This window comes from Chrysochloris asiatica, unplaced genomic scaffold (assembly GCF_000296735.1).
Source record: "Chrysochloris asiatica unplaced genomic scaffold, ChrAsi1.0 scaffold00093, whole genome shotgun sequence".
In the NCBI taxonomy this organism is placed as follows: Eukaryota; Metazoa; Chordata; class Mammalia; order Afrosoricida; family Chrysochloridae; genus Chrysochloris; species Chrysochloris asiatica.
The window spans coordinates 3991746-4000234 of NW_006408611.1; the positions used below are offsets into that span (position 1 = coordinate 3991746).

General features: G+C 38.3%; 1 protein-coding gene across 5 annotated transcripts in view; it reads left to right on the forward strand.

Annotated features, from left to right (window-relative positions):
- CTNNA2 (catenin (cadherin-associated protein), alpha 2) overlaps positions 1–8489 on the forward strand; it is a 1482995-nt gene that overhangs the window by 1202389 nt on the left and 272117 nt on the right. The gene's annotated exons all lie outside the window — the stretch shown is intronic.

The following is an 8489-nucleotide window of genomic DNA, read 5'->3' on the forward strand; positions in this document are numbered from 1 at the left end:
GATTCATAGGAGGAAGTTTACTATCTGTTAATTTTGGAGTAAAGAGATCTTTCACCACCAAGAGAAAAAGAAGCAAATATTATGTGATTCTGTCACACAAAAAAGCTTCTTTATTTGGATAAAATAATTATTGTTTAGACCACATCAGGTTGTGCTTCTAAATTGACTAGAATTTATAGATATCAGTATCAGTCTGGAGAATTCAGACCAGGAATGTCTAATTGTCATAGTACTACAAAGAATAGAGGGAATGGCAACTGGCTTTGAACAATTTTTAAAATTTCCTGGGGAACCAAAACCAAATCTATTGCCATCAAATTGATTCTGACTCATAGTGACCCTGTGTAACAGGATTTCGGGGACTTTAAAACTTCCTTTTCCTCCCACAATGAAGCTGGTGGATTTGAACTGCTGAACTGAGGATTAGCAGCAAAATACCAAACAACTACTTAGTTTAAAAAAAAAAAATCTACAAAATAAAAGTTCCACTTTAAAAATTATATTCAAAAACCATTTATTTGTGTGTAGTGTAATACACATGTACACAGAACATATGCAGACATTGTTTTGTTGGAAAAGACACTTTGAAAAATCAACACTTATTTTTTATTCAGATTAAGTGGTTTTAATAATGGTAAATAAGAATTGATTGTTATGTTTATTTTATTCGGATCCTAGTAACTAGATATTAGTTTTAATTGGGCAAACATTTTCTTATATTTTAAAAGGGTTTCTTTTTATCATCAGTACTGTTGTTTTGTTAAGGGCCATGGTGACCCTGTATAGGGTTTCTGAGGAGCAGCTACTGGCTTTGAGCTGTCAACATTGACCTTGTGGTTTACAGTCCAGTGCCACAGGATCCAATTTATTGACCTTATTATAGATGACGTCATTGGTTTAGTGACAGAATTCTCACCTTCTAGATGAGACCTGAGTTCTGTTCCTGATCAGTACACAGCCAACATTGCTGTATTCATAGTAGTTGTTTTGTTCTATTGTGTTGTGCATGGATTCCCCAAATAGATGCCTGCAAAGATGGAATATACTGCCTTGAGAAGTGGTGAACTTATCAACAATACATAACTGAAACATAACTAGGACTATCACTAGAAAGTGATGTTCATTTATCTAAATATTTACTTATATAAAAAATGTTTTATTGAAAACAATTTTATTCTAGATAATGTGTTAGGGAATTAGAGTCCAGTATTACAGAGGCCATTGGAATAAAGTAATCTAATCTACCACTTATAAAGTTTACTGAATCAAAACTTGAATAATTAATTCCATTCTTCTTGCTAATTGTGGAGAGAGTGTAGATCTATAGACACCATTATAAAGACCTGTTGTTGTTGTTATTGTTAGGTGCCATTGATCCTACGCATGATTCTATGCACAACAGAACCAAACACTGCCCAGTCCTGGGCCAACCTCACAATTGTTGCCATGCTTGAATCCATCGATACTGCCACTTTACCAATCTATCTCACTGGGGGTCTTCCTCTTTTTATTTGACCCTCCACCTTACCAAACATGATATCCTTCTCCTGTAGGTAGCATTTAAGAAAGATAGCTATAGCTATTTCAGTGGACCCTTTATACTTCTGTAATGTTTCAGTGATGTTGTTGTGTTTGTTAAATGCCACTGAAGCAGTTCTAACCCATAGCGACACAGTATAGGGTTTCCAAGGAGCAGCTGCTGGATTTGAACTGCCAACCTTGTGGTTCACAGTCCAGTGCTTATTTTACAATAGCATACCAGAAGTCCATCCAGTGCTAATCCTACAGAACCACTGTGCTGAATTTGGAGGTTACTAGTCTAGGCAATTATATAAAGTGAGGTGTATGAAAATGTTATCTCTGTGTGTTTCAGGGATAGATATAACATTTTCATGTACCTCACTTTATGTAATTTCTTAGATTACTGAATTACTTATTGAGTGCACTGGTTCTGTAGGATTAGTGCTAGATTTCGAAACACAAGATCAGAGGTTTGAGTCCACCAGTCGCTCCTCAGGAGAAAGATGAGTGTTTCTGTTTCATCAATGATTTTTCTTACATTTTTATATTTTTGAAATTTCAAACCAAAGCAAACCGACTTCCATCAAATCAATTCCGACTTACAATGACCTTATGTAGGGTTTCTGAGGCTGTAAAGCCTCCTCTTTCTCCCCTATAATGATTGGTGGATTTGAACTGTTGGACTTGAGGTTAGCAACAAAATACAAAACAAATAGTAAAATGGGGGGAGGGGAAACCTACAAAATCAACACTCCTCTGTCTGTGTTGTACTGTGGTTGCTTGTGTATTTCTGTGATGTTTGAAACTGTGCCACTGGTATTATAAATACCATCAGGAACAGATTCTGGTGGAGCTCAAAGACTAAGAGAGACTAGAAAGAAATAGAAGCAGATCACTACTGAATGGTTAGCCACTGAAAACCTTATGAATAGCAACAGAACATTGTCAAAGATACTGCCAGAAGATGAGCCCCTCAGGTTGGAAAACACTTAAAATACAACTGAGGTAGAGTTGCCACCTCAAAGTACAGTTGACCATAAGGAAGTGAATGGAGCAAAGCTTCCAGAACCCCCATTTATTGATGTGGCAAAACTCAAAATGGGAAAGAACAGGTGTAAACGTCAATTAATAATCAGAACCTAAACTATGTAAGTATGAATCTAGGAAAAATTTAAGTTGTCAAAATGAAATGAAACACATAAAGATTGATTTCCTAGGCACTGGTGAGCTGAAATGGTATGATATTGGCCATTTTGAATTGGACAGTCACATGGTTTACAATGCTGGGAATGATAAATGAAGAGGAATGGCATCATATTTAGCATCAAAAAGAGCATTTTAAGTTCTATCTTGAAGTCCAATGCCATCTATAATAGGATGATACCCATTTGCTTACAAGAAAAACCAGTAAATACAACTGTTTTCACATTTCTGTACCAGCCACTAAAGCTAGTAATGATGAAATTAAAGAATTCTACCAAATTCTTCAGTCTGAAATTGATCAAGCATGCTATCAAGATGCATTGATAATTACTGGTGACTCAAATGTGAAAGTTACAAACAAAAGAAAGAATCAGTACTTGGAAAATAGAGCCTTGGGAATAGAAATAATGCTGGAGAGCACATAGTAGAATTTTGCAATACCAATGATTTATTCATTGCAAGTATCTTTTTTCAACAGTACAAACAGTAATTGTTCAAGGGAACCTCACCAGATGCAAAAGATATTGAAATGTTTGAACAAACTGAGGCACCACTGGAGACCCTCACTCATCTATATCAAAACATTGGAAGACAGCTACCTAGCCAATCTATCCTTTATTTTTGTCCTTTCAAAGGAAAGCTAACCCAATAGAATGAAAAAATCATCTAACTATATCATTAATCATTAATATCATATGCAAGTAAAATGTTGCTTAAGATTAAAAAAAAAAAATGTAGCAGTATATCAACAGGGAGTTGCCAGAAATTCAAGCTAGATTCAGAAGAGAATATAGAATAAGAGAAATCACTGCTGACACCAGATAGAGCTTAGATAAAGCAGAGAATACCAGAAAGATGTTTACTTGTGGTTTATTAATTATGCAAAGACTTTTGACTGTGTGAATCGTAGCAAACTATGAATAACATTGTAAAGAATGGGTATTCCAGAACACTTAATCGGGCTCATGAGGATCCAGTACATAGATCAAGAGACAGTTGTTCGGACAGAAAAGGGGGATACTGACTAGTTTAAAATTAGGAAAGGTGTGCACCAAGGTAATATTCTTTCAACATACTTATTCAATCTGAATGCTAAACTAATAATTGGAGAATCTAGATTATATGAAGAAAAGCTTCTTGACCAAGTGAAATAGCTTTTTCTCTACTTACTACAGGTCAGCAAGCAGCTAACTTATGCCCTTTGTAGTCTATTTTTCTCATGTCAAATGTGAAGGAAAGAGCTCTTCCTTCTCTTGTTGCTTAGTGACATCAGTTCAGTCTTGATTCATAGTGACTTTACATAGGGTTTTCAAAGAGTGACTGGTGGGTTTGAACCTCCAACTTTGTGGTTAGCAGTCCAGTGTTTATCCTACAGTGCCACACCAGTACTCCAAGATATCTTAATACTTAGAGAAATCAGGTGTAAAAAGCACTTTGATAAAAATGCATGCATATAAGATGTTTATGATATTAAATGAACCACACTCAGGAATTCACTTTTGGTAAAGCAGGTGGATGAAATGCATTTCCTTATTCTAAACCTGAAAGTGTTTCCTACTACTTTTGAGTTTTTCAGGCAAGATCCATTGTAAATCTCAGCAAGTATTTGACTGTAAACTGAGTCCCATTCGGGATCTAGATATTTCTTTTCACCACTAAGGCATCGTGACTTTAGCTAAAATACCAAATGCTCTTCCATTAGCCTGCAAGAGTCCTGGTGTGGCACTGTGGATTAATGCACTAGACTACAAAGTCGGTTTGAATGGCAAGGTCAGCAGTTCAAACTTACTAGCAGCTCCTTGGAAACCCTATACAGGGGTGTTTTGAGTTGGAAGTGACTTTACAGAACTTAACAGTTACAGCAACACTAGGACCAAATTAGACTAAGTGAGCTACTATCATAAGGAACTAATCTGTGTTCCCTTTTGTATCCTTTTGGAGGAGAAGGCATGAGACAAATATGTTTGGTCTCAATCTTTTGGATTCTATGGGCTTATTAGTCAGAACTGACTTAATGGCAGTTAGCAACAAACAACAGCAACAGAGAGTGGGGATTGTAGGATAAGCATGGACTTTGACCTACAAAGTTGATGGTTGGAGATCACCAGCCACTCTGCAGGACAAAGATGAGGGTTTCTGTTTACACAAAAATTTACAGCCTTGGAAACACTACAGATGGTCTCTGTGAATCAGAAACAATTCAATAGCTCTTAAAAACATTGTTTCATTTCCTGGTAGAGGGAATGTCATCTTTTAGATGGACACAAAACGGTAGCCTATTATTAAATACTGCAGACTTGTTAAGCATTGTTTTTTGCCAGCTTCCTTTAGTTAAAATCTGTATATAACTAAGGGTCTGGTCTAAAGGGCTTTTTATTAAACTTGCTAGTTGTATGAAAAAGTAAGACAAGTAAGAAAAAATAAATGATCTTAACAAAGGGTTCCATGCCTGCTACAGCTCCAAGCAGTGAACAGGTGTCCAGTTTAGGGGGGAAAATGGTACAACACAATTGTCATTTCTAAAGTGTATGTGTCAGAGAGAACCAAGTTTGGATAGCAATATTATGAATTGTACCCCCAATAATTCAATCTCATTCACCATGGAGTATGACTGTATATGGACTGATAAAATACACAGTGTTAAAACCTAGAATTACCTTTGTCAAAATCCTTCTTTGATTTTATTAATTCAAGCAATCTTTAGAAATGTAACTAAAAGAATAATTAGGGGAGACTAAGAACAAAGATTATGGGGCATTGTTAGCTCTCTTAAAAATATGCTAGGTACAAAAGGTTTATACACTTGGCTGCTAACCCAAAGGCTGAAGATTCAAGTACACTCAGAGACATCTCAGAAGACAGACCTGTTGATACACTTCTAAAAAATCACCTATTGAAATCCCTGTGGTGCACAGTGCAACAAATGGAGTTGCCATGAGGATTTTAAGGTGGTGGTGTTAGGTACTGACAAGTCAGTTCTGACTCACAGTGGTCCTGTGATCACAGTAGAATGAAACACCGCCTGGTCCTGCGCCGTCTTTGCAACTTTTTGAGCCCCTTGCTGTTGCCACTGAGTCAATCCTTTTCATTGGAGGTTTTTCTCTTTTTTCAGTGACCCTCCACTTTACCAAGCATGTTGATGCCCTTCTGCAAGGACTAGACCCTCTTGATTACATGTCTTAAGTAAGAGAGACAAAGTTTCATCATTCTGGCTTCTAAGGAGCATTCTGACTGTACTTTCCCAAGACAAATTTAAAGATAGTTATGGCTGAAGTGGAGCCCTGGTGTGGTGCTGTAAGATAAACACTCGACTACAGGTCAGCGGTTCAAGTTCACCAACCACTCCTCAGACACCCTATCAGGTTTGCTTTGAATCAAAACTGATTTGACTGCATTTAACAGCAACATGGTCTATGACTAAAATTGTGAAACTTTGACAAATACTAATAACTATAACTAAACCCACTGCCATCGAAACCCTTCAGACTCATGTCAACCCCAGAGGACAGAGTAGAATTACACCATAGGGTTTCTGAGGCCACACATCTTTCGGGAAGCAAGCTGCGTCATTTTTCTCCTATGGAGTGCCCGGTGAATTTGAGTCACCAGACTTTTGGGTAGCAGCCCAATGATTAACACAACGTTCCACCAGGACACCTTTGATCATATGGATCAGGAAATACTCTGGTTTTAGTCCATTGCACAAGAGAGGTGGTGACTGGGAAATTGCTGTAAGACTTGTTTCCCAATCTCCATTAAGACCGATGATTTTGTTAGGTGCCATCAAGTCAGTTTTGATGCCTAGCATACCGATGCAACAGAGTAGAGTTGCCCTGTAGGGTTTTCTGGGCTATAATCTCTGTGGAAGCAGATTGCTGCGTAGAGTTGCTGTGTGGTTTCCAGTCACCAGTCTTTTGGCTAGAAACACACTCTAAAGAGTTTGCGATGCCAGCGATCCTTAGAATAGATGCTTCTCACTGGTATCTAGTCAATTCTGACTCATAGTGATCCTAGGACAGTGTAGCTGTGCCCCAGAAGGCTTCTGAGGCTATAAGTCATTATGGAAGCATATTGATGCGTCTTGTTCTTACAGAGCTGCTGGTGGGTTCAAGCCACTGACCTTTGGTTAGTAGTCCAGCACTTTAGCCACTGTGCCATTTGAGCTCCTCAGGATAGATATAAGAGCATATTATCTTGATATCAAGGAGCTCTGGTAGCATAGTGGTTATGAATCGGGCTGCAAACTACAAAGTCAGCAGTTCGAAACTACCAGCTGTTCCATGGGAGAAAGATGAGGCTTTCTGCTCCTGTAAAGATTTACGGCCTCGGAAACCCTGTACAGGGTTGCTGTGAGTTGGAGCAACTCCATGGCACATAACAACAACAACAACAGCATCTTGGTATCAATTAATAAATTGTTGCAAATTAATATAGTACTCTGAAATATGAAAATGTACTTATTTCTCACATAAAGATGAAGTTGTAGGTAAATGAAACTTAGGGATAAATTGAAAACATCTGTAATTTTCAAGGCCATTGTCTGCAGGGCCTTCAGATCTCTCCCCTGTCAATTGGCATGCCCCTAAAATGCTCTTGTGAAACCAGGGCCCTGATTATAAACAATGTACCTGAGTTAGGTATTCTTAAACAACAGATCTATGAATGATTCCTGAAAGTGCTATATTCCTTTTTAATGAAATGCTTCTTATTTGAGTATATTTTTGCACATATTCCAAAGTCCTTAAAACAGAGAAGGAATATTTATATATTGTTAAGCGCTGTCTAGTCTATTCGGACTCTTAGCGACCCTATCTGTGTAGGGTTTGTGAGGAGGGGCTGGTGAGCTTAAATCACCGACCTTGCAGTTCAAACCGACCTTGTTTCCAGTGCTTTATCCTACAGTGTCGTATGTATGTAAACCTATTGTTATTTTCATCCACTGTCAGGTTGTGGTGGTTATGGGCCGTGGCGTTGGTTCCGACTCATAGTGACCCTGTTCAGGGTTTCCGAGGCTGTATATTTTTACGGGAGCAGAAAGCCTCATCTTTCTCCCGTGGAACAGCTGGTAGTTTCGAACTGCTGACCATGAGATTTGCAGTCTGATTCGTAACCATTACACTACCAGAGCTCCTCCTTTCCAATATAGTGTATTATAATCCCCTCGGATCTTTCATCAGAATATTTGCTTTCGTAAAGAAAGTGACATCATTCATCCTTCTCACACAACTGCAATCAGCACCCATTCCAGGAAGGAAAACAAAGACCTTTATTCTTTCTTTAAGGAGCTCTGGTAGCTAGTTAATAGGAGTTGGGCTGCTAATCTGAAGGTCAGCACTTTGAAACTACCAGCTGTTCAGCAGGGGAAAGATGAGGCTTTCTGCTCCGTAAAGACTGACAGACTCAGAAACCCTATACAGGGTCACTATGAGTCGTAACCGACTCCACGGCACATAACCACTACCAATCCCCATTCTTTCATTGACCCTTCAAAGAACTACCCTCCTGCCAGCTCCAAGAAGTATTTTCTCTGAACTTCTGTTCTTTCACATTCTTAAGGATTTGAGAATCTATTTAATGGCTCAGTTGTATTCACCCTGGAGCCTAGAACCAGGACCTCAGCCTAACAGCCCGTTACACATCTTGTGAATGGAAATAATGACTGAAAAGGTCAGACAGTCCATTTAAGTAATAACATTTTTCAGATTTCAAGAGGCCATAGTATTGTGACAGAATCCATATGTGTTTCAAGAGAGCAAGAATGAAAG